General features: G+C 32.8%; 1 protein-coding gene across 3 annotated transcripts in view; it reads right to left on the bottom strand.

Moving 5' to 3' along the window:
• LOC119070822 (discoidin domain-containing receptor 2) overlaps positions 1 to 26,714 on the bottom strand; it is a 210,770-nt gene extending 184,056 nt beyond the window's left edge. For all 3 annotated transcript variants that reach the window (XM_037175321.1, XM_037175322.1, XM_037175320.1), the window contains exon 1: positions 25,827 to 26,714. The gene's annotated coding sequence lies outside the window, so the exon portion shown is untranslated. The remainder of the gene's footprint in view (positions 1 to 25,826) is intronic.
• Between the last annotated feature and the right edge of the window lie 539 nt (positions 26,715 to 27,253).

Raw genomic sequence — 27,253 nt, forward strand, 5'->3', positions numbered from 1 at the left:
TCTTGTTGGAATTTCCTATTTTCTCGCCTCGGTTAACAAAATACTATTATTTTATGAAATAAAACATGTTCAAACGTCGCCTCTACATTCCATGCACACATCATTAAATTTTGTTATTCCCGTGTATGTCAGAGCTACTTATACTACTGGGATGGATTCACAGGAAAAATTGCTTTGATGCAATCGCAATAAATAAAATCTGATTGAAAAATGTTATTATTCTGAGCTGTTGTGTACAAAAATTGTATTAAAATATAATTGATTTACGCAAGTCCCAACCTAAAGCACCACGCCTTTCACACATCATATTCCTTTTTCTATTATTTCTGTTTTATGTCGCAAAGGTAACATAAAAGTTAATTAAAAATTAAATACATGAAAACGAAACGAGCAACGGGATGATGATATAGAGTTTGGCCTACATCTCTTTTTTTTCTATATTATTTGTATGCTTCGTCCCATGTAATTAAATTTAAAATATAAAAAAAAAATGTGTAATACGAACGATGCATATATTGTTTTCAAATCGCCTTGAGCGTAATGGATTATGTATACGGAGGAAAAAAAAGACCGCAACGTTATGTAGGCTAAAAGGCGAACGATTTTTTTTTCTTCATAAAATGATACACATTGGATGAAAATTATTTTTCAGTTAAAAGCAACAGATCTCCAGCATCAAATACATTTTGTCAGAAACGAGCTGGTAGACAGGACAAAAAAAAATATATTTATGAAGTCATGTCATGAATAGCATAAAGGTGCAATTTATGTTACTTTCGGTAACGTATGCTAAGGGTGTTAAAATTGAATGGTTTTTCCAGAAATGGAACAGATGTTGTATATTTTCATCACGAAAAGCGTACACAATTGTGTATACCGTCATGGATATATATACAACAATCAACAGTTTGGAATGGTTCCGTAGAAAACGAGTGAGAAAATAAGATAAACAACCTTATGACAAAATTGCAACGCTTCGTTAAGAGCATGTATAATATAGTCAGATTTTTAAATCAACTTTTTTGAAGGCGAAAACCGACTGAAAACTCACATGATATTACCTGTACCGTCGTCAGAAAAAGATGTCAGCAGGGTCAGGTCATTTTTATACAATTTCATATGCATTTTCCTTTTTTCATTTGCAACCAACGCTTATAGTTGGTTGTGTGTGTGCTGGATGTGCCGGAGAAAGAATTGAATGTGGTATAACAGAATTTTTAATAAACGTAACAAATGCTGGTGTGTCCCCCATAGAATTACATAACAAATATCTCCAGCTCAATTCACTTTTACGTCATATTTCACAACAAGGACACAGGTGCATTCCTGTATTGCTTTTGTTCTGGTTCTGTTGATTAGATATAACAGGTTTTACTGCTGATAGACGGTAGTGCAGTAGTTTATGGAGTTTGTGGAGCTAATTGTTATCAACTGAAAAATGCTTGGGATGAAATTGCATCCATAGAAACCGAAGACGATTCTATATTCTAGAACTTGTAAAAATCGCTTAGAAACATTTTTCTGATTCCTTTTTCCGTTTCTAAATGCACAGACATTGCTCACATAAAAAAATCCTCAAAGTACTAGATGTAACCCAATTTTACGCGTTTTCTATCTATATGTCAGATCAATCAATTTAAAGTCTAAGAAATTCAAGTAAATGTAAGTTGTACTTGTGGTATTTCGTACTTGTAGAAAAGAGAGACTGCTTAGACGTTGAGAGTGAATAGCTAGGCATCTGTAATCGACCAGAATGACCATCAAAATAGACGGTGTACTCTAGTTAGTGTATTTTTATAATAAAGCAAAATTTATATGAAAACTAATGAAGTAATAGAAATAAATATCGTGACGTAACCTGTCGTTGTTTACAAACGAATCAAGAGATTAACTGATTACGGACCGCTTGTCGACTGTAAAAACTTTAAGAAAAAACTCTACAAACGACATATTCTTCGACAGACTGAAATAAAATCTATCACTTCATTTGATTTAACATGCATTTTTATGTGTAAGATACCGCTGTTAAGCAGAGCTGACTATTAGTTTTGGTATCGTTGTCGATAACAGATATACTGTACATCGAAGTCACATTGTTTCATACAGTCCCTTTAACCTGTTACAGACGGCAAGCATATGTTATCAGGTCTATTACTTCCACCGATCAATAGTAGATTAGTATAACTGGGAAGTAACGAGTTATCTCGTATCCAGGTGAGTAAAAGTATCTGATGGCGGCAGTTCTACATGCTATTTTACCTGACGAGTTTGGTAAAGACTTTGCTCTAGGGCAGTAATGAACTTATTACTTTCCTAGTAGGGCAAAGTATTTTTAATCTGTTTATTTCAAATCTTGTACTTCAATTTTTTTAACATGCATTTTACTATATGAACGAACATATTCCCAGAGCTTGTTAATATTTTTGTTGTCGTTATCGATAAAAGATGAATTATGTTGAGTGGGTTCATTCAACACATTTCACCTCACTTAAGAACCAACTCTTTCACATCGGACAAATCTGACTCATTGAACCGTACATTATTTTCGATAAGTTACCCATTAACTCTTCCTGGAAAGCTATAACATCCAATCCACAGACCAATACTGCCAATACCTTTTTGTGATTTTGTAATTAAACTCAGAAATTATTTTAAAAAAAAAATTATTAGATCTGCGACATGAAATTGAAGTCCCTCATTACCATACCATTATGTCAGCTTTACCAACTGTAATTATAATTTGTTAGACATTTCCCGTGAAATTCCTAATTGATGATATCTGTGTCTAAATTCGACATGAATGCTTTCTGTTTTAATTGATGACACATTACCAATACGAATACATTACAGTGTAACGTTAAAAAAGAGACGCCACTCTGTTATGACTCACTTTTAGTCCTTTTAATTAAAAGTCGTATTTTACTCCTTCCCATTATCATGCATGCACATGCCGTTTATTGAACAAAAAAATAGAAATTCAACAAATATTTATTGTGAGACAACATCCACCCATTTACACATTTAACCTCTCACGTAAAACTGAATGATAAATTTTTATGATAGATTCATGTGTTATAGTTCAATAAATAATTATCGCAACGCGTTATAAAACTAAATATCCCGAACCCGACTAAAATATACGGTCGAATCGTAAAAACGTAATTGCTTTTATAACCCAAGCGAAATACAATACATTTTTTTCCATCTAATAACGAATAAATATCCAATTTAATTTAATTGTCTAAAGTGAAATTCATTTGCGTTTTAGACGACTTAGTAATCATTAAATCGTACTTATACTATCGACGAAGCCGTAGTAAACTGTTCGACACACAACGAAAATGTAAAATTAACTTTGAAAACGATATTCCATTTTCCCTCAAACTTCACTTGCTTTCGTTTAATTTTATACAGCCAAGCATTTCCAGTTCACATCAGTCACAACGATTCCGTGTACCTTCAACGTCTTAAGAGAGAGAAGCAGAAGAAGGAAAAAAAACCCTACCCAAACACTCATATAAAATACGTATAACAATCATTCAAACAAACCAATAATACTAAAATCCCCATGGAAAAGCAAACCGCAAGGAGTTGAAATACAACAATGGAATCTTAGAAAAAATATTTTCCTGTCATAGTGAATAGGGAATAACTCTTAATTATTTATTTGGCAAACGAAGATAAAACGTAAAACCATGAAGACTTAAGTGAAAAGATAGAAAAACACACAAAAAAGTATAAGGTATATATCCTCTGTACGTATAAATATATATACCAACCAACCGCATGTAACTATATCCACTTGTATATATATACATAACCCACAACAATACAATAAATTATGAACAATGCACCCGCCGTGACTTTTTTTTCCATTTTTTGTATATTTTATTCCCGTCGGCAATAAGTGTTTGTATCTCATGCTAAAGAACGTAATAAAAATATTAACTGAGAATTATAGCGGATAATATAGATATATATAGTAGATGCGAGAGGATATGTACGTGTGAGGAAAGTGTTTTGCATACACAGCATATATAAACCCGAAAGACCCTGACACCTTCTTCAATATATATTTTTTTTTTGTTTTTAAATTTATTTATTGCCAATTGCTATTCAAAATCAGTAAAAGGCGGCAACAGATATTTTAATTCAATTCCATTCACGGGAACTTAAAGTTAAAAGAAAAGAATTTAATAAACAATATAGCGATCCTAATGTAATATGCGCGCATTTCATCCGCAAAGGAAAAGTTAAAAGATTTTTATAATTTAATAATGAAAAAAACACCGAGAGAAAAAAAAACTTTTCTTTACGCCACCGAGAAAAGTTGATTGATATTTTAGGAAAAATGTTTGCATAAAATTTCCACAAAAATTTATGGAAATCAAATATACGACGATAGGCGCGATAATCGATTAAACAGATATCTGGTTTTCGTGCACAAAATTCTTTTTGGTTAAATTTTTATCGACAAAACAATCGCATCGTTATCACCGCACGGATTCTGCTGAGGTAAACGGAAAGTCGAAATATTATAATTTAATTAAGGGGTTTTGATTTTTGCAAAACGGTTGAGAAGTAAAATAATAAAAAAAAATGAAGAAGAAAAGAAGAAACCGAGAGAACGAATTTTAATGTCTGGAGATTTATTATTTTTCCTTTTGTATTAAATTAGCATTTGAAATCATTATCTTTATTGCGTGACAACAGTTGGCGGATTCTCTTAATAAATAATGGCATTTATTCTGATATATATGTACAAACACACCGGTTTCATTGGTTTAGGGTTCTAATAGCTGGGACATTTAAAACGTTGAATTACTCGCTATAATGTGGCAATAGCTATTTTCCTTACATGCGCCTTAATGGAAATTTTCCGCAAAAGATGTCAAAATTGCCAAACCCAAGCCGAAGCTGGGGCCGATTACATATTAAACGAAAATTTTCAATAAAGGCAGAAGTCGTTAAAAAGATTTTATGTGTAAGTGGATTTTCACACTAGTGCGTAAAATTGGCGTTTGTAAAATTCTCTGTCAACAAAATCTGGTTTCCAACATGTGGATAAACAGGAATTTTGCAATTTGTGTCAGCCTCGACTTCTTCTTAGGTTGAGAATTTTTATTGAGCTATTATATACGACAGTGCATCGACAGTGCAACCGTCACTTTTTTGCACTAGTGCGAAAATTTATAAATCTTTTCGATCGCACTACTTTACATAATGGTTATAATATAAAGTGTAAGAAACAAACATCGGTCTATGACCTCGCGTGCGTGCTGTAGCCCGTGTGTCATAATGTACATCATGAACCTAATAAGAAACTATGTCCTGAGATTCATACGTAACGATTTATGCAACAGAGGCATCTAAAGTTTGCAAATTTTGCACATTATGATGCTGAGTTGCATTAGGTCTATTTATTACCTCTTCTGCTTTTTCAGGATGCTCTGTGTACAACAACTTTTTTTATCTCTAAAATAAATTACAATCGGAACACCGATATATTGTCAAGAGTTACAGGAATGTTGTGTGCATTCAATCAGTTTGAAACCAAAAGAAAGAAAAACGATCACAACGATGCACAAAAAACAAACGTAAACTAAAAGTAAAATGATAACAGTTTCCGAGATTCGATATTATGTTCTTTGTGCACGCATTATAATAACATCTATCTCTGCTTTTTTTTTCTTGATACATCATCGGCGAAATGTATATAGTTATTAAATTAGAGAGTCTTGCGTCGTTCCTTTGATATGTGTATCATTATTTCAATACCATTTTCCTTTTTGATATAAATATCGTTTTTCTGATGTTTCATTCCATTTGGTGCAACACAGTCTTTTGATGTGATTCGTTCTTTTGAGTACATATGATGTTCATGCGAAAGCTAGTTGTTGTTTTCTACTCATTATTTTAAGATTTCGTAGAATGATGTTGGAAATGCAAGTATGTACAAATGTAGAGCACAAAGTGATTACCATTACATTCTGGTATAGTGCATTGTATATATATACAAGCAGAGTGCAGAGATATCCTCTGCATCTGGGTCTACAGTATTTATTGGTTGGCACACAACTACAAATTTTGTATCTGGTAAGAGATGTAATTGAAGTAAATCTTTTCCACATTCCTTTTGTTTATTTGTTTAAAACTAGAAATAATTCGAGAAGAACTGTTAATTATTTCAATTAGTTGATGAGCATACATAGTTTTAAGGTGTGCCTGATGGATCGTAGTACAAAAGAAAGTTTTTATACTTAAACGAACCTTGCATTTCCAACAAATGTGCTTAATAAATTGAACAAAGAAACTAATTAAGCGACCATAATCAAGTGAAACCAATCAAATCAAAAGTTTGACCTTTACCAATATGTCCTCTCAATTAATTTTTTTAATCAAATTGACAACGATTCTTTCGTCGCATCATTAAATTTAATTGATTGTAATTTACATCTGCATCTTACACTATATGTACTACGCATATTGTGGTACCCGCGTTCAGCAAACTTATCTGTTTATAGGAACGGCACGACCAGTTACACGTTACACCCAATATGATGCCCTTATCACTATTAAATAAGCTATATAAACTGTTGCATATAGGTCGTAATACCATCTGATTTATGTGGTTAATTCGATATTGTTCTGTTGTGGATTAAATTAAATGGAATTGCTATAGTCAGAGAGAGTGTATGTCTATGCATGGTGTAATATAAAGCTGGGATGTCTTTGTGACAATAAATTAAACTGTTTATTATTCCTATATCCTTATGGTCGGTGCCGTTGCGCCATATGCAGCATAGAAATTGTGTGCTGAAGTAAGCTTAATTGCAGAACGCTGATTATGAAGTAGTTTAAAGATACAGTCTGTGGTCGGTACGCCGAAGAGACATGATAAGAATAATCGTTTGGATCGGAAAATATGGGAAACTATTGGGCAATTAGGTTCATAGATATTCTCAACTAATTGAAATTACAAATTTCAATTTATTAAGTCCGAGCTTTTGCAATGATTTATGAGGGAAATTTGTTTTTATGGGAAACCTTTCGCAAAACAATGAGATTGTGACCTCAGTATTGTCCTCCAACAACGTCATCGAAAACAAAGGCGAGACTTTTATTATATTCAAAAGTCCCATCAGAGACAGACAATAGAATATTTATAAAACTAAATATTCTCTCTCTCACACTATATATATATGCTCCATGCACCATTTCTACAATGAATGTGAAAATCTGCACCACATTTACGAACGACAAACTAATGAATGATTATTCTTCAAAACATTTATTACAACTTCGTATAGGTTGCAATGGGTTAGGGTTAAATTAGTGCTGGGAGAAGAAATATGTCTGCGTGCATTTAAGTTTATGTGAAAGATTGTAATTAAATGGAAATTAATTTGAAAGAAGCCGTTTAATATATGGGTTGCAATTTAAAACTTTCGGTCTGATACGTGTGTACGGGGTACGGCATCGAGTAATAGAAATTTTATTTAAATAGACGACGACGGTTATACATACAGTTTGTGTGACTCTTGGAATGAATTGTGACGTATACTTTTGTACGTAGTTTTTATATATCTTTAGAGAACTACTGATTTCTTACTTTGAACGTCGGATGAAACCGTTTGCGTCACTTGGATGAATGGACTCCAGGTCAGATTTGCTGGGTATAAATGAATGTCATGTGGCAGGTAATTGTTTAATTTAACGACAATTATAGCCGTTCGAGTAGCGTCACAGCACTAACCACCTAAGTTAAACTGAGAAATAATTTCATCTCAAACTTTGAGACACAAAGTGTCCTTCGGCCAGCCAGTGACCACCTGCACCTGTTCATTAGTTTTCTCAGACAGTTTGCTTGAATATGTCATACTCCAGCCACACATAGCGATGAAAAAGAGACCTTAGTAAAATTGTTCTTTTGTTCTACTGTCAAATTTGACAGTTTACCTAGCTAAACGTAGCAACGCGAAGGAGACCTAATTCAAATTTTTCATTTGTCGATAATAAAACGAAAAGAAAATTTGAACTAATATGGACGAGCTGAGCTTGCTCAACAGTTTTATAAGTTAGTTTTCCTGCCTCCTGTCTGGTGCCTGCCTCCAACTCTTAGACCAGCCACACTTAGCGACGCCAAAGGCGAAAGAGGACTTATTCAAATATTACTTTCGATCCACTGTCAAACTTGACAGAACATATGAAAAATTTGAATTAGGTCTCTTTCGCTTTGATACGCTTAGATAGAGTAAATCTAGCTAAATATATCTACGCGGAAGAGACCTAATTTAAATTTTATGTTGTTCTTCTGTAAAGTTGGACAGTAGAACCAAAAAAATTGAATTAGGTCTCTTTCGCGTTGCTATGTTCGGCTAGTATTAGTCTACGTCTGATAAGTCATGACTTCTAAGATTGAGTTTGTTCGTATCTCATTGTTACAAGTTGAAGCGAAAAGAATGAGAAAAAAATACATTTCAGTGAAAAAAAGCCTCAAAACGATGGTACTAATTTGTGAGAAACTGTCGGGTTCGGTTATTTTATTATTTTTTCCTTACGATTTCGACCATCGTAAAATGATAAATTATTATAATTCGATAAATAAACTTTGTGTATCTTTAACTTCAATATAATGGAAATAAAAACGAAGCAATAAACAAACGAATTCAATGAAGAAAAAAAAAACATTTATGAGCCATTAACAATTCTAGTGCTTACCGATTTTGTTGAAAATGTTGAATTTCTATTTGTATTACATTGATCGAGTATACAACATTTGAAAAATTATTATTCTTGTTATTTGATTAATGTGCGCTGTCCGAAAACATAAAAAATTGCCAAATATACCAGTTTCCTATTTCAAATTTGTTAATTGAAAACATTCACACATTACCGAAGAAAAAAACTTAGCAGATGCGTTGTGTTAGCACACCCAAATTAAAAATCTATAAATGACGAATGTGTTCAAAACATTTAATTTGAATAATACATTTTTTTCGAGCGCGCTGTATAATAGACGTATTTATGTTGAGTTATGTTTTCTACACGAAAATATATATTCAAGTGAATTCATAAATATTACTGGGTGGTATTATTATATTAGCAAAAAAAGAACTGTTTTTAAGAAGCATTATGTTGCAACCAACAAACAAAACGAATACTAAAAACTCTTTGCTGGTGGATTTACGTGTATTTTTAGTTATGAACAAAAAAAGAGATCTTAAGTGCACACTCTAAAAAACATGAAAACGTTGTTGTATAGTGCATGAAAGCAAACAGAGCATAGCATAGCTGATGATCCGTTTCGAAATGTTTTAACCGAAGCTAAAAGAATTACTTTTACATACAATTAACCCTAGATACCCTTAAGTAATACAATTATTCTATTATTCTATTGGCATCTTCCAAAAGAAATTTAATTTTGGTAAACTATGAAAACCCTGCAGGAAAGCGGAGAAAAACAATTTTAATGGAAACGTTGCGTTGGTTGCTTTAGACATCCCTTTCTAGACGTCATCTCTCGTAAATCTTTCGCTATATGATAGCCTAACTTCTACATTTGACTATATTAATTCGAGACGTTTAAATTTAACCGATTTAAGACCAGGTGGGCTACAACAAAAGACCATTGATAACTTGAGTTGATCAAGTCTTAAGTTTACGATTCAAAGGCGACTTTCTGGTTATTTTTTGAAGCGTGTATTTAGTTACTGTGGCGTGGCTGTTGTAAGTAAAATGGTCACCAGAAAGGTATGCTTCTAATGAATCATTGACTTTGCCCATCTTTACACTCTTAGAAACGATAGATTAAGATGTAAACGTAAAATTGCAAGTGACGGAAAGGAATCGCGAAGCTAAGCCTTAAGTCAAGAATCGCTCCTTATTTTCTTCTCGATTAAGTGGTACTGTGAGGATCTGATCTAAACATTTGTAATCACGGGAGATGTCATGGAATTCACCACATACGAATTCCATGTTGCAATGAATGTTTACTTCGAGTGGTTTTAAAAGATTCATCGACTCTCCGAACGAGGGTGCCTAATCTATTGATTAACATGATTAACAAGTGATTAACGTGATGTTAATCATGTAAATATATTAAGAGTACGTTCCCCTCGTTTCGATAATATCATTTCGGAATTTGTTTGTTTGTAGTTTAACCAAAAAAAAAACGTTTTTTTTTCCGAATTGTGATATAACCAGACTGCCGACAATATGCAACGCGTATCAAGAAAAACAAAAACATTATCTCCAAATCGAAATAACTAAATTTCCTTATCCAGCATTTTCGTGAAATAATATCAAATGTTCCAAACTATTTTCATAAACGTTGGTAAATTTGGTCTAGATGTATTACGTTTTATCTGAAACCGAATATAATATTGAGCGCATTATCTTTTGTGTATACATATATTGTTAACGTCAACTCATTTTATCTACATTTCCCTGTCATTCGCAAAAGAACGGAACGCTTTTACCACATCCAAAGAATAATATTTTGACAGTAAAACAGAACAACATAATAAGCTTTTATCTCGAATTCTCGAAACTTGCATACTTAACAGAAAAAAGCATAGGATACGCCGACCCGTACGAAATCGCTTCAAAAGTCCACACTTTTCTTCACCTCAACATTTCTTCACCTCCCCTTTTCTTCATAGTCCCTCTCGGTTTTCTAATCTCTTCTGCATCTTTTCTCATCCGTTTCCTTTAATCAGGAATTTCGCTCAAAAAATCTTAATTTCTTTAAAATTGCCAGCAATATTGGTAGACTTCTACAAAGTACAAGACCCTACTTTACATCCGTAGCCCCCTCCTCTCAACTTCAACTTCTCCAGCAATCTGACATTTTCTAGGGAAACCGTAGTATTCAGTTACCTTTCAAATAAAACAAAAATTGGCGAGCGAAATCGAGAAGCATCCTTCCTAATGCCTCAGGATCTAAGTATCCGATTTCAAAGAACTAATTTTTACTGGATTGGTATATTCAATACCTATCATTTGCTATTTACTCTTACAAAATTTATTTTTCGATAAATATACTCAAAAACCTTAAGACACTGAGCCGGCACTGGCTCAGGAAATCCCGGCTTTAATATGCCCATGTTTGATAGCTTCTACTTTTTGATCATCTTTCAGGGAAAAAACATTTCGAAATAGTTTGCACTCGCCAGAGAACTGACAGTCGTACTTTTTTTTAAACTGATCTGTCATTTCTACGAAGAGACAAACAACTATGCATACGGAAACATTGGTCCTTTTTCAATGCTACAAAGTCGAACACAAAACTATAAGACCTTCTACCAACATACGGGCCAAAAAACAGACACACAATATAACGAACAAAACACATCACAGGTTGCACGAAAAGGAATTAATGAGAAAACAATTTTTTTGTTCAATATTTGCTTTCGCTTATCATCAGGTATAATATTTTTCAAATAAATTTGTTATTTTCTTTCTGTTTGGTTTGATATATTATACACGTTATATGGATATACGATGAGACCGAAATAAAATAAATAAATCATACAACAATCAATGTTTCGTTTTATCTTCCACTCTAATGGACGAAGAAATTTCTATTCTTATCAATTCAGTTTTTTTTCCTTCTTTCGAAAGTACACACATAAACTGCAACAGTAAACACATTTCGAAAAAAAAACATTCAATTAAGTTTACTTTAGTTTATTTCCAAGCCGAATGTCTTTTAAATTAAATGATATGATAAATGCTTTGCAAACATATCAACATTATAAAGAGAAGAGCCAAAGAAACAAGTCTGATAAAAATATATTAACAGGAAATAAAGAAAAAAATATTCTTTCTGTTGTTATTCCAAAGAGCATTGTATATACCATGATGGCATTATGTGTTATATACGTGTGTCATGTATATCGAATCTACTTTTATTTACCAATGAAAAGATTCAACATCTCTCAGAAAACCAGTCGTACGAAAATATTACAAATTATCTTTTATTTATCAATTCAGCAGAAAAAAAAAATAGCAACAACACAGAAACACTTATGGCCACAATCTCTCATATTATAATAAACATTCAACTGCTGGCTGATGAATCAGTAGAAAATGTTTAGCAATTGTGCGTTATACAGATTCAATTTGTCTAATTGATTATAAAAAAAATTTAATTGAAACTAATTTCCAGCTAATGGTAATTTCAACCTCTTTTGACTAAATTTGTTCACACCTTGAGTGTTTCGAATTTTGGTTTTGTTGTTTTTGGTAATTAATTATTATTATCTGATGTTGAAATTTGGTGTGTCCGTTGCCAGAACCGGTTTTGATTTCCTTCTGCCCTGGGACATGTTTCGTGAAAACACAATACGAAAACACACCCCATTAAAATTGCCCTATGATTTGACAGATAAACTGTCAATTTAATGTAGCGAACGTTGAAATATATGAAATATTGCCTATATTGTGTGCACGATTGTGTATGATTGTGACACGGGCATTACGAGAAAGTTTTCAGTGCATTTTGGTCGAAAACCAACCGTTTAAACAGTTTTGATCACATACAGTATCAGCAGAAACAAATTCAGGCTAAAATTTCACTGCCTCTCACTGTATGAGAAAATTGTCGGTGTCGTTTCGTCGAAAGCCAGTATGAGAAATTTTTTAGTGCATTTTGGTCGAAAACTAATATGAGAAAATATTCGGTGCATTTGGTCGAAAATCAATATGACAAAATTTTCAGTTTAGGGTTTCCAGAGTGAGTTCAGTTCACCTTCGCTCCCACTTAGCTACGGCCCTGCGTATCGCAGTATGTTGATCAAATCTGTTAATTATCCTATTTAAAATAACATTCTACTGTTTGACGCAAAATCTTTTACTTCAATCGTTTTAACAGACGCTTTGTTACATAAAAAAACATTAGCCACAGATCAGCGTTTATTTTTGTCACTGTTTTACATATCATCTGTTAAGTAGACGTTTAAAATGATATGTACTTGTTTGCCAATCCCTTTGCAAAAGTACGTCAAATTGGAAAAAATGCCAACGAGCGACAAAGTGTTCTTTCCCAGGTAAGTACAAATATCTGAAAAAATTAAATCTTCTCTCCATTGAAAATCTTTCCAAAATGTTGGATGGCAATAAACACTCAATTTTTCTAAACACGTCTGCCCATCCTTACATAATAAACGGAAAGCAAACTGTTTATTGTGTGGCAGCCTACCCAAACTGGCTTTCATTACTCTATTCTGATGTATAAATGAAGTTTTTTTTTTGCTGGTTGTAATATTTTTGTCTAAATTAATTATACATACACAGGAACGACACATTTTTGTGGCAAAGCCCCGTAATAATGTTCTGTTCAATGTTTTTTTTATAAGTTAACATCACATGCAAACCTAATTGTCAGTGCTAGAATTGAAAATACACAGGAAAACTAATTTATAATTGTACATAAAAGTATATATACAGTCTGTCTTCTTTCCATGTCATGACATGTAACATCGTTTATATATAGACATTGTACATGAAAACATTAACCTTAACGCTAATCTGTGGATCGTTCTGTTAAATAAATGGCCTAATAAACGATTAATCAAGGTCAGTTCTGGATTTGTTTTCGTCTTTTTTTTCCTAAACATCTTTTGCTTCGTTAGCTAAAAAAAACTAGATTTCTCTCTTTGTATAAAATCCACAATTGAAATTCGGTTTCGATACCAATTTTTAGGTACAATACCACCTAATTGGTGAATTTAATAGAATAGAAATGTTGTCATGGTAGATATACATAAAACTTGTGTGCACCATCTGGACCCACTCATTAGGTGTTCCAGATTCTACTGGTATAGTGGTTGACCGTTTTCAAACGGAATTGTTTTGAAAACTATTCATCGATGGATGAACGACCATAACGTACACAATTTTATAATTTTACAAAAGAAACTGTTTGTTCGATAAACATTGACACATTTCCTAATACAAAAGAACGTAGAGATCACTTGCAGCGAATTGTTATTTAGCAAAATAAATATTGGCACATCGATGTCCTATAAGTGAGGTCAAACAATGTATTATTTGAAATGGCGTTGGTGCGTCGACAGACGGTCAGCTTCTTTAATTCGTTTGCATAGTTAGTTATGTATTTCTAGCACTTTGGCTTACCAGTCGAATGAAGTCGAGATATTTTCAGACTCGTACGACGGACAAGGTTTCATAAATTTGCGTTCGACTTTGGAACATTAATAATTAACCTATGCTTACATGGGAAACGTTGCTTGTCTATGCAAATAAATGACGAATCAGCAAAAAGTATATGCCTGTCCTTTCATGCGGTAGCTCGAGTAAAACCCAACCGATTTCAATAAACTTAATAAACTCAATAAATCTGAAAGATGATCAAAAAGTTGGATCTAAGTTCGAAGATCATATCGGCATACTAGGGCCGGCCCTTCCTGATATGAGTCGTCTAAGTGTTGTCAGGATCGTGAGAAAGGGCTCTAGAAGCGCAAGGCTACTCGGCCCTAAGTGTTTTTTGCAAATAAAATTTTAGCCGATTTCGCTAAGTGTTGTTGTACTTGGAATGTAATTGAATAATAATCCCGACAAAATACCGGATTGCTGGTCCTTGCACTTTGTAGAGGTCTATCAATATTGATGGCAATTTTAAAGAAATTTTATTCAGACTTTTGACGTATATATTAAAGGGAACGTATGAGAGGAGAGAAGAAGAAGAAGAAAAGAGGAGATGAACAAAAGAATAGGCCATCTCGTACGGGTCCGCGTAGCCAATATTTTTCTTGATGTTTTCGTTAAACAGTATTTGCTAATGGAAACCGCAAATGTACTCTGTACACACAAGTAACTAATTTTTTGTAAGTGAATCAGGATTCATATGGTAAATATCAGTGATTATGGAACCGGTAAAACACCTTGCCAAAGTCATCGAGGAGAGATACAAACAAATCTAATTGTAGTCCTACGTTCTATTTTACAAGAATAAACAGTCTTGATTTATGCTTCCTATTTGCATAATTTCATGCTTACATAACATCACAAAATACCCAGCCGAATGTACCCTGATAACGAACAAAAAAAAATCTTTAGAATTCTATCAGCTAGGACATCTAAAAATATGTTACAAAATGGGAAGGTTTTTTTTTGTGCACCATAAACACACCTAAATTAACGAAAGTACATAGCCAAATACAAATTTTTTTCTCTTTCTCGTTCGACTCCTCGCGAAAAAAAAACAGGACATGTACACAACATCAATTTTTTTCTGTTGTCCCCAGCTCCCTTCAAGAAGTCATGAACAACTACTTGTTAATTTATTTCATTTTGGATTTAAGTACCTAGCCAAAATAAAGAAGAAAAAAAACTTTGCCGAAACAACGTTAACGCAAAATTCAATTTAAAATGACTCACATTTTTATGTAGTCTGTCGTTATATCGTTGCACGGCGTGTCGTATTATATATATCTGAATGTTATACTCTCTGTATTCAAACGAATTCCTTTTAACATTTCTCCTTCATTATAACAAATTGTGCACTTATTATAAGCAAAGATAAATTTGTTAATTTTTAATTCAACGCGCAACAGCAACCAGCAAACGTAATGTATACATCATAATATATATATTCCGACAAAAAACTTAATATTATTCATATATACAAAAAAACTCCAGACATATATATACCATGTATAGCATATCCCATTCTCAATTACGGAATTTAATATTATTTTTGACACATCGAAAAAATTATTCAAAAGCGTGCCTTCCGCAGTTAATATAGATTAGCTCTCCGTTTTAAAATAATAATTGAATTTTCGAAAATATAATTCAATTAAAAAAAAAAAACTGTGAAAATTTGATAGACATACGATACTTGCTTTCTGCTTCATTTTTAACCGTTTTGAATTGGATAAAATAATTTCACAGGAACGAAAAAAAAACGAATTTTCATTTCTGCATATATATTTCTCTCACTCATTTCTCGATTGCACTCTAGCATTCAAAAATAAAAAATTATTCTATTCACATTTCGCAGAAACTGAAGTGTTTGATGAGTATGTCTGATGTTATAAAGTGACAATAATAATAATAGTAACTGTCGTACTCATGTGGACATGAATATAAAATGCTCTTGATGTTTGTATATTATATTATATGATATGACGTTGTATGTATGGTAGGAAACGATTTTTATTAATATTTATTATGATTGCAAAATGATGTTTTTGTGGTACAACTAGACACGTTTGAATATAATGTATATACAATGATGGAGTGTGAGGGTTGGTTAGTTATAGTTGAATATAATTTCGTTGGTGAAAAGCCATTTCAATGAAATAATGTTTTCGAGAGAAATTCTGCACACCAGCAGAAAAAAAAATGGAATTATATTTTTTAATTGGATGTGATACAATGGAACCAATGGAGCTCTTTGAGGTATTACTAGGTACAATATAGTAACTTTTTTTATATCGATAAAAAGCAAATGACGTGTAAATGAAGACCGCTAAACGACTACATTGTCGACGAGAAAAAAAGGTTAATTAGACCCATTATGAAATTGTAAAAGGGCAATCCATTTTACTGGAATGGTTTTTCAAATTGAAAAAATTATAATTTCAATAAATGATTAATTAGCAAAATGAATGGGTCACAATTAGGCTGAAAAAGTTCTGATCTAATTGATCTTTGGTTCTTCCTAGAAGACTGTACTTTTTCTGAAAAATTCGTGGAGACGCGTTGAGAAGCTTAAAAACTTAGGGAGAAACCACCTGCAACTCTTTTATAACTCTTTTTTCGTAAGCAACTCACTTTCTATGTGTGCAATTCATTTTTGTAGTGTGCAACTCTTTGGCAACTCACTTTCGAAAATGCAACTCTTTTTTGACATTTGACATTTGAACAATCCGTGCAGCCGCAAACATAAAATGTAGAAATGGCCGACGTAATATTTTTGACATAAACTGTTTTAAGATATTCTTCTGATGTAGACATGTAGATATACAGGCTAGTCCTAGTTACCAGGTCACATTTTTATAAAAATATCGGTGCATTTTGGAAGCATACCGTTAAACAAATTTTTTAGAATTGTGTTTTGTGTTGATTGCCGTGGATAGTTATAAACGGCACAACATCTGTCATTGACAACGACAAAATTAATGAAGTACCAGATTTGGTATGAAACTTTACGTGAAACTTTAAAGAAAAGAAGCGACAGATTCAGTCGTCGTGTTGCGATAAGCTTACTGTCTATAAAAGTTGACAATTCTCTATATTTTTTTCAATGTAAGTGGTTTACCTTGCAATTAGTAGGTATTCAATTTCTAAATTTTAATTCCAAATTTGTTGTAGTTATCTTCTGAAGGCAAACTTTGCACAGCACATAATACTGCATAGCAACATCTAGATTCGCTGATTATACCACTGAAACGAATTATTTCTAGACTGCTAAATTGCTGAAAAGCCACTCTATCCCGAAGAAATTGTTGACACTTTTTTAAAGCAGACTAATGCACACAGAGAACAGCCTTGTTCCAAAATAATTCCCCGAATAAATTCAGAGAGCTAACGTTATGTTATTAAATAATGCAACTGTGAATTACCTTTTCGGGGAGGAAACAGGTACCTGTAATTATTTTAATGCGCTTGAAATAACATGTGAATGTAATTTCGATATAAGATAAAACGTCTTCTACGTAATGAGACAGCGTTGTGCACTTGCTTATCGTTTAAATAATAGTGCTATGGTATCGGATGAAGGGTTGCCCTGAAAACTTATATTATGCATATATTGTGCACACTGCACACATATACACTCCCTTCTGTTCACTGCATAGAGTGTGCAAACTTTCAACGAATTCAATTTTTCATATGACTTCCCAACAACAAAATGAATGCAAACAGTTCTGATACGAATCTTTTTCACAGAGTCATTCAAGTTACCGTATTAGTGAAGTTAATCCCTACGAATGTAATATCCAAAATACCCCCATCATGTTAACTGGTATACGAGTTTATTGCGAATATTTAAAGTGAGTTAGAAATAATAATAAAAAAAACGAACGAACGAGAAAGTACAAAATATGAAGCATCATTCCATTCATGGTTCGGAATTCCTCCATAAAAATTTCGTGTTCTCTGTAATACAATGTATTTTATATATGGGTACCGGAGAGCCAACACAATAATATTAATAAAAATATTTCAAATTGAAAATAACTTAAATGCCTTATGTTTACCAGGAACATCGTTATTTAAAAACACAGACAAAATGCTACAGACATAATGGAAACACACACAGCGAATGGTTTGGAGGAATATATAGAACGGTATGCCTCGTTCAAGTACATATATATACAACCATAACCATAGTGAAATCTGTCAGATTTAACATTTTTGAAATGTTATACCTTAGAAACCGGAAACTATGAAGAGGCGAAAAAGGGAGAGAAAAAAAATTTTGATTGAAGGATATTACGGATAAATAGAAGTCAGAGTCTATTTCGTGTCATAATAGATTTAATTAAATTTGAAGAAATCCATGACATCAGAGTGATGCGTAAGTGACAATATTTAATCTTCTTATAGACCAAGAACCAACCTACACAACGGGGTTCTTTAGTAAGGACACGGTTTGAAATCTAATGGTTATTGCTACAAAAAGACGATCAATGTTAGTTGTTTTTGATCTCAAAGAAGGACTTCAAGAAGGTAGATCTACAGTATTATTAGTCTAGTTAGTTTATTGTTAATATCTAATCGTAGAGAAACCGAAATGGCGTCGAACTAAAATTTGACTATTCATGATCTACCTATACCTTCATTTTGCAACTAGTTACTAGTGTGGAGTTTCTACGATGTAATCTAGCTAAGATTTGAATATTTAAATGCATAAACGAAACGTGACATATTAGCGAATTTTAAGAAAAATGAAATTTTATTTGCTCCGTTTCAAACAGGTGAATGAAAGCTTTTTGACATTTTGAAACAAAAAACATCGGAAGCCAATCTGAAAAGGCTGAATTTCAATTTTCTTATAATTTGCTAATGTGTCATATCCTGTTTCTGCATTTAACGGTTCCTTTATACACTAGGATTATGCTCCTAAAAGGGCATTTCTGGTACTTAAAGACAGAAACAAAGATGTCAGAACAAACACTTTCTACATGGAGAAAACAGTATGAAGCGCTCTCAATAAGAATGAAATACTAAAACAACAAATCTAGATTTTCATTTGTTAAGCATTTTTTGTGTGGAATCATTTACAAGCGACAACAACTCACAAAACAGAAAACATGTTGAATTTCACTTTTCCCTCACTGTTTCATGTGTGATGTGAAAATATGGCATAAATTTCATACCATCCATAGCCTAATGATGTATTATTATGCACGTGTGCTCTCAGCCTAATAGAACAGTCGACAGAACTGATTTTGATTTTTCGCTTATTTGACGTTTTCGTCATTCGCTCTTACCTACGAAAATTGAACTGCATTTTATGTATGCGAGGATAATATCAAAATATAAAGGTAACAAATAAACGAAATTATGGGGTCCCTTTGTGTTCTACATCGAGTACAAATGACTATGTTCTCAGCACTTTATTGTGTACGGGCAGAAGAATAAAACTTTTTTTTTTAAACTAAGAGTGAAGCCTACGGTGCATTATTGAAATAATATCCCTTTTTAACTTTCCCATTAGATGGATGCATTGTGATTTTTTCTTTAATCGGATTAGTTAAAGCATTAAAAAATACGGAATCAATAATCAATGTTAAACTACCTCAGGTTAGTTTATTTAAAAGCTATGTATTATTCCACGAGGACTGGATTATAAATAATTTATTTAAAAAAAACGCGAACTTCGCATTTATATCGGGGTGAGAAAACAAATAACAGACATGCAACATGCAATATAACTTTTAAGATATGTAAAGAATATCGAAACCGATCAATTATTGGCGATAAAACTATCGGATATTCACGAGGATATACATTCATGTTGTGTGGGGAGTTCTTTTTTTTATGTTATAGGTACGGACGTCGTAAAACGTTTTTCACATTTGAGTTTCACGGAATGTAATATTTGGAAAATAAAATTTGTGTAATAAATTGTAGAAGGAAGTGCTGTCAAGTTAAAGTATGAAAGTAACAAAAAAAAACTTTATAAATAACTGACAATGGATGGAATTTTTATTATTATAAAATTTTCGTTCGTTTCATCATGAACGGTGAACTATTTGGAGGAAAAGTTTTTTCTTTCTTTTTTTTTGACTAAAAAGCACTTATATAAACAATATAATAGCTCGTTACATCGTTGCTGATTTTTCTTTGCAAGAATTATAAAAGAAAGTAGAAAAAAAAACTCGAAAATGTTTTGTCCCATACGAGGTACTGGTTTCTGTAAGCTACACTTTTTTTGTTCCGTTTGTATAATATTGTGAAATTGAATTACTAGAACACATTTCTTTTGTGTGTGAGCCGCTAGATCCTCTGAAAGGATATAGCTGTCAATTTTATGCAATTTCGTTGATTTCTTCCTCAAATCCAATTGTTATCGAGGGTGGGCCTTCCTCACATGACTATTTAACTAATAAATTTTTGACAACAGTATTTGGCCACGGGCCTGCCACTATTACCGCTATTCCTCATTTTTTAAATGATGCTATTCACAGAGTGTCCTGTCTGTTTACTGAATTGCTGAATGGTAATTTCACAAGTGAACGCAACTATTTTCGTCGGGCTAGTGAAAAATCTCCTAGTGTATTATCGTTGGGGACGATAATATCGTTTCCTAAACGATAATATCGTCGCTGTGACGATATTATTGTTTTCAACGACGATTTATCGTCCGAGCGACGATAATATCGTATCTAACGACAATAATATGGTTTTCCCGACGATAATATTATTTTCTTTAACAATATTATCGTCCGTGCAACGATATTATCGTCGATTGAAACGACATTATCGTTTCATGCAACGATATTATTGTTTTTGCGACGATATTATCGTTTCATGCGTCAATATTATCGTTTCTGCAGTGATAATATATCCCGTGAAACGATATTATCGTCGGCTGATATAATATTATTGTTTTTGATACGATAATATTGTTCGCTGTACGATTATAATATTGTCCGAGAGGGCGACCACGGAAGGGATGGATAGACTGTGTGGTCGAATACTAGATCATTGGGGGTCGCGGATTGGAGTAGTCTCGCCGAGTACAGGAACGAGTGGAGGAAGTTAGTAGAGTCAGCCAAAACCCGCTTGGGTTGACAAAGGCTGCTAAGTAAGTAAGTAACGATATTGTCGTCCATGAAATGATATTATCACCGCTGCAACGATAATACACTCTGAGATTTTTCCCGTCACCATTTTCATCCGTGCGCAGCGTGAATAGCCGTTTTTATCCGCGCAACAAACACATCACTCTGTTACACCATTTCACAAAACAAAAACGACGTGACAATATAGGAGAGAAAATTTATATTTTCGCAACAAGTGACCAAAAGTAGGACTTTCCTTTGCCTTTATTGCGAAAATCGTTGTATACAACTCGATGATAAATGCTTTTTTAGGCACATGATGTGTATTGTCACACTCGGCCTACGGCCTCGAGGGACAATCTACACAGCTAGTGCCTAAAAAAGCATTTACCACTCTGTTGTATAAATAAATATTTCACTCCGCTATCCTTTTTCTCACGTGAATTTTTATCAGATGAATCGTCAACCACATTTTGAGCCAAGTAGTGAGAAATATGGACTACGTTGTCTACTTTTCGTTGTTTGGTCAAAATTTGTCCTCATGGTTTCACAACGAAATGTAGATTTAATGATTGTCCTGGACGAGAACAAGTCACTAAGTCTTATGATTCTTTGTTAAATAAATTATCCAAAAATAGGCCCTGGGTGGATCAACGATCCAATGCTAAAACTCTCTGTATGCTGATTTCTACGAAGGCTTAGAGTAGCCGGATTTTACATTTTAGAATGAATATAACATTAAACGAAGAGCGACGCAGACAGTAATGGAATGCATGGCAGAATGAAATTTAATTTTCAGTCTAAAATATTGCGGGTTCCGAGAATTTTTGTAATATTTTTTAGTCATAATAACTGACCTCTACTGAACCTTTACTTTCCAAAAAAATCAATCAAAAACATTACAAAGATTAAGTCTTCTTAAAAAAAGCAATAAACAAAATCTGTGCAATTCTTCGGTCCAAAAATTCAACTCAAATGCATTTTTAAACGCCAGCACTTTCACCGACTATTAGCTATGGAATTTTTATTACTATTTTTTATTAAAATTCTTCTTTTTTTTGTTACCCCACAATATGTGAAAAAAAAGAGTTTATGTTTAAACCGCAATTTTATACTCTTTTTTCATGTAATGTAAAACTGAAACCGACAAGGAAAGTTTAAAAATAATGAAATTTGAACAGACATATGTTTGATTTTTCCACGAACCATTTGAATGCTTACTCGCTAAAATAGTTAATTTGTATTTTGAACTAATGTGTGTGAGTGATCTAACGAATAAATGGAACGTTTAATGGATACCCTTTCATGAATCACAATATATAATACGAAACAATGATTGAACTGTGTGTATAACAAACAGACAGCTTATTTTAATTCGAATAACACAGTATATAACGCAGTTTATTGTCTGGAGCGTTTAGGGTTGCTTAATGAGTATCTATTACTTTTTAATTAATTGAATTTTCATTGGAAAGATTTTCGTTTCTGTTCGAAACAATATGCAGTTTTAGTCGATGACATCACATTGTACTGTTTGGTATTGAGTGAGCAATGGATGTTCGGATGTTGCTGTATTGTGATTGGGAACATTTGAATAAATATTTCGATAAGTAGACCATTTAGCAGTATTCTGAACAGACAATAAACCTCATTGTCGTAGATGATGATCGAAGTGGAGTTTTTGTCGGTCGATGATCCCATCCACTTAGACTGCGATAAAAACATTCAGACGAAACATCATAATTTCTATGCGTTCAAAACCCTTTTCAACTTTTTTTTTTAAAATTAATTTTCGTGCTAACAAAGTCAGTGTCTCCATGGAATAGACTTTGCAGGAAGGAAGAATGCATGAAATTGAATAATGAAATTCAAAACGAAATAATGAGAGTAAAACCAAACAATCTGAAAATATTTTCATTATAAAAATATGTCGACCTCTTTCTCGTATAAATCATTTTTTTTCCTAGCTGGAAGGGTTAGAGGTTAAGGTTTGCGCTATTTGTTCAAGGGTTATTTTCAATATGAACAAATACAATGAACGAAAATGAAATGATATTCATGGAATCGTATTAAAATGGATAATCCATTGTCTATTTATCGTATTGAGATATCGTTCGTGTTCGTGGAAGGGATTTACGGGAGGACAGTTTTAGGAGAGGAAAACCGGAATTTCTAGGGAAATTGATTTTTGTTTTTATTTTTGTTTGTTGTGTCCTGACATTTCTATTACTGTAACAGTTAAATCCATCAGTTTTCTTGTACGAATAATTCTTTGAGTTTGTATAAAACATCTACTACTTCACTTGTGTTAACATAATGTTCACTTGATAATATAACTCAAATCAGACCTCATCGATTACTTTTGTCGCTGTCGTTGATATCAGATGACTATTCGTTTCAAGAAGGTAAATTACTTGTATAAAATCACAGTCTGTTGGCGTAAGGACACTTTCTTAGGACAGCGATGTTCTCTCAACGATTTAAAGAAGAAAAAAAAATTGAACGAATTGTATTCCTAAACTAACAGTCTCATTGGCTTATGTGTACAATTCCGATCACCCACACGCCAACATTTATGTCGAAATCGTGAAATTGAGTACATTGATTTCGTAAATTACATTTTTTAGGGCAAACTCACACAAAAAAAAATCCAAACATGTCGTGTTTCGATGTTTATCCATATTCTCCATATTCTTTAGACTTATTCTCGTTTTGTTTGGCTTAATTTCATTATGTAAAACAATAGCAACATTTTGTCGATGCGAAGAAAAAAATCGCAAAACGAAAATTCAAATTTTTATCCGAATAATTTCCAATTTTTCATCGTAGATTCGAACATTGTCTCCAATAAAAAAGAGAAAAAATGTTAATTTTGTTTGCAAAGGAAATACTGTTTTCTCATTTGCAATGAACGAAATGGTTGTGTTTGCGACACCCATTGTAAAAACAAACGATTTTCATAGTAAGAATCCAGAAACTATTAAGAAACATAAAATGGTTTTATGGAAAAGACATGCAAATGCACCTTTGATAATAGAAAAAACGAAAATAAAATTTTCTTGAAAAATGTTTTTGATATGTGAAGTGAGATTTACACAAATAAAGATTCATAATAGTTATTCACATAACTACAAGGGATAAAAAGTTCAAAAATAGAGTTTTCGTGTGAATTTTGTTGATCCGAGGCGAAGCCGAGGTCAGTAAACACACGGAAACAAGACTTTTAAGCTTTTTATTCCGAGTTATGTAATGGCTACATGCCTCAAAAACCGTACTTTTCATGTTTGAAGCAAGTCTTTCGACGTAATCAGTCTGACAAATTATCGAGTCTATTACTTCTTTTGATAGAATTATTTCCAACATTCCAATACAGAATCTTGTACTTCGTTGGATTAATTAAATACTTTCCTAAGTATAACATCACATTGATAACAAATAATATATTCGTCTGTGAACTGTATCATCACACACCACTGTAAGACAGATACAGACGTTCCATCTACCTTGAATGGACAATTGCCGCCATCAATTCTGAGCCTCGTAATCTAATAAAAATGACTGCAAGTGTCTGCATCAATCTATCGGAAACATTTGTATCCAAAGAAGTAGTAGATTAAAAATTAATCATTTAGTCGTAGTCATGTGCTTGTGAATTTCACATTCTGAATAATAGAAAAATAGTTCAATAAACATTACAATTCAACTGGTGTCCTCAAACGAACTCCAAATGACCAATTAAAATTTCCACTAAATTCCCACTAAGTCATTTTAAAAATCTTGAAAAGTATGTTTGGCGCGAGCATATAAAATCGTTTCGTTGATAATTATTATAGAAATTATAGAAATGAGCGTTAAAACTCATTTCCCGTTTGCTTAGTAAGTAAACTATCTTGCATAATTCCTTGGAACTTTTTATTTTGACTCGTGTGGTTGCGTACCTCGCTTTCGGCTCGACCTACACCACGATTAGCAAAATAGAAAGTTCCAAATAAGGACATAGTTTGCTATAGTGCGCTAATAAGTCAGAAAGTCTTTAAGACAGAACGAATGACAGACTGTCGACTTGTAATATTATTTGACTCAACAGTTTGATCAATAAACCATTAAGCAAATAAAACTACATTTTACGAAAACCAAAACCTATCCAGCTGATATTTTTCCAAATTATCATGCAATTGAGTAGTTGTAACGACAAAAATACAAAAGTACACACCAAAGGTCGAACCCGGCCATATCCAGTAAGACATTTCTCACGAACAAATCTAATTTCCGAACGAAAAAAATTTCATTTAAAAGTGCTCAGTGTCGAGATTGATTAGATTGGTTATTATAGCCACCGAAGAAAAGGATGAAAGAAGAAAAAAAAAGAATGAAAAATACCAAAAATTAACGCGCATTGCCTATATCATCATTATTCTCCTGCCTATACGTATTGATTTGGCAAATCAATCAGATTATAATCATATTTTAGCGTGTCATTAAAGAGGCACGATTCACACATAATTAATCGCAAAATAACAAATCACTAGACCTATTATTACAGCATTATCTTTATTATACCTTTTTCAGTCATTCTTATCGTTCCATTCTTTATTAATTCCGCAAGAATGAAAAAAGTGTATCCAGCGTAACCGTAGAATATGAAGTTAATTCAATCAATTTTTGGATGCTTTCTAATGTGCTTAGTGTATTTTTATCCTCTCATATATTATGTTCCTTTTTCAACAATTAATTAATTATTTAACTGATAATCCAGAGATTGTAATTCACTCAGTATACACTGTATTATGATCAAAATTTGATCGATTGTAGAAACAACATTAATGAATAATTCACAGTTGAGAATGGGTTACCGGTCCCATATACATATTATTATAGTAAAATCGTCCAATATCACTGTTTCCTTATCGATGCAACAAATCTACAATACACCATTGACCGAACAAAAAAATCAATTAAAATTTCAACTCACGCACCATTAGCACTTTACAATTATAATAAATTCGCACCAGTCAATTGCCGAATTAATTGTACATAATACTCGTTCCATTCATAAATCTTCGTCCCCGAAAAAAGTCATAGAAACATTTTCAAACAACAAATGATTGCGAATTGATTTCGATCACAACATTATACACCAAAATTGTATATCTTTATATTGTGTGCGTAAAATTCTATATATTGAGGAGGCTACTTTCATTAACCCTTAGTGTTGTGAACGTAGTAGCCGATTCACCTTTTCAGTAAACAAAGCGTAGCTTTTAGTTTAAAAAGAAATATTAGATACTTTGGTCTGAATGTTTTTTAATGTTATTTCACGGACACCGCACATCAATAATCCAACATGTACACAGCATATACCATTATTATACACATCACCGCTGTTTAACATTATCTGAATCAATTCGAATAGTATACTAATCTCACGACGTCAATGCTACACTAGAAACAGTTTCGAATGAACTGAATCAAAACCGTCAAACGGCAAAGTTTCTCCTGTCTGCTCAATTATTATATTACAAATGTTCTCTGAATGTTCTTTCCGGAGAGAGAAAATTTTGTGTGAATATTGATTTTGGGCTCTCCGAAGAGAAAAACCATTGAAGAAATTTGTTTTATGAATAAAAATGTGGATACTTCGGCGCAACACTCTGGCAAAGAGCATGTTACAATAACATACCGAAAAGAGTTTTATTCCGATCGTGGTAAGTGCATCGTGTGTGCATCGCTTTGGATGGTGAATTTTGATTTTGTCTAATTTCAATGGAATAAAATCAAAATTCACCGAAATTGGTATTTGAAGTGTTGGAGTAAAAGTAGGAGAGAGTAGAAAAAATGTCAACAAAATGTTAGAACGTAAATATTTTTCGAAACTTTATTTTCATGTAACGTAATCAACATTGAGGTCTTGTAAAATGCTTCGAATATCATTCACTTGGAATTTACGCCGATTATATTTTGTTGGGGTTGGTGATTTGCCGTTGACT

The sequence above is a fragment of the Bradysia coprophila genome (genome assembly GCF_014529535.1).
Source record: "Bradysia coprophila strain Holo2 chromosome IV unlocalized genomic scaffold, BU_Bcop_v1 contig_106, whole genome shotgun sequence".
Taxonomy (NCBI): domain Eukaryota; kingdom Metazoa; phylum Arthropoda; class Insecta; order Diptera; family Sciaridae; genus Bradysia; species Bradysia coprophila.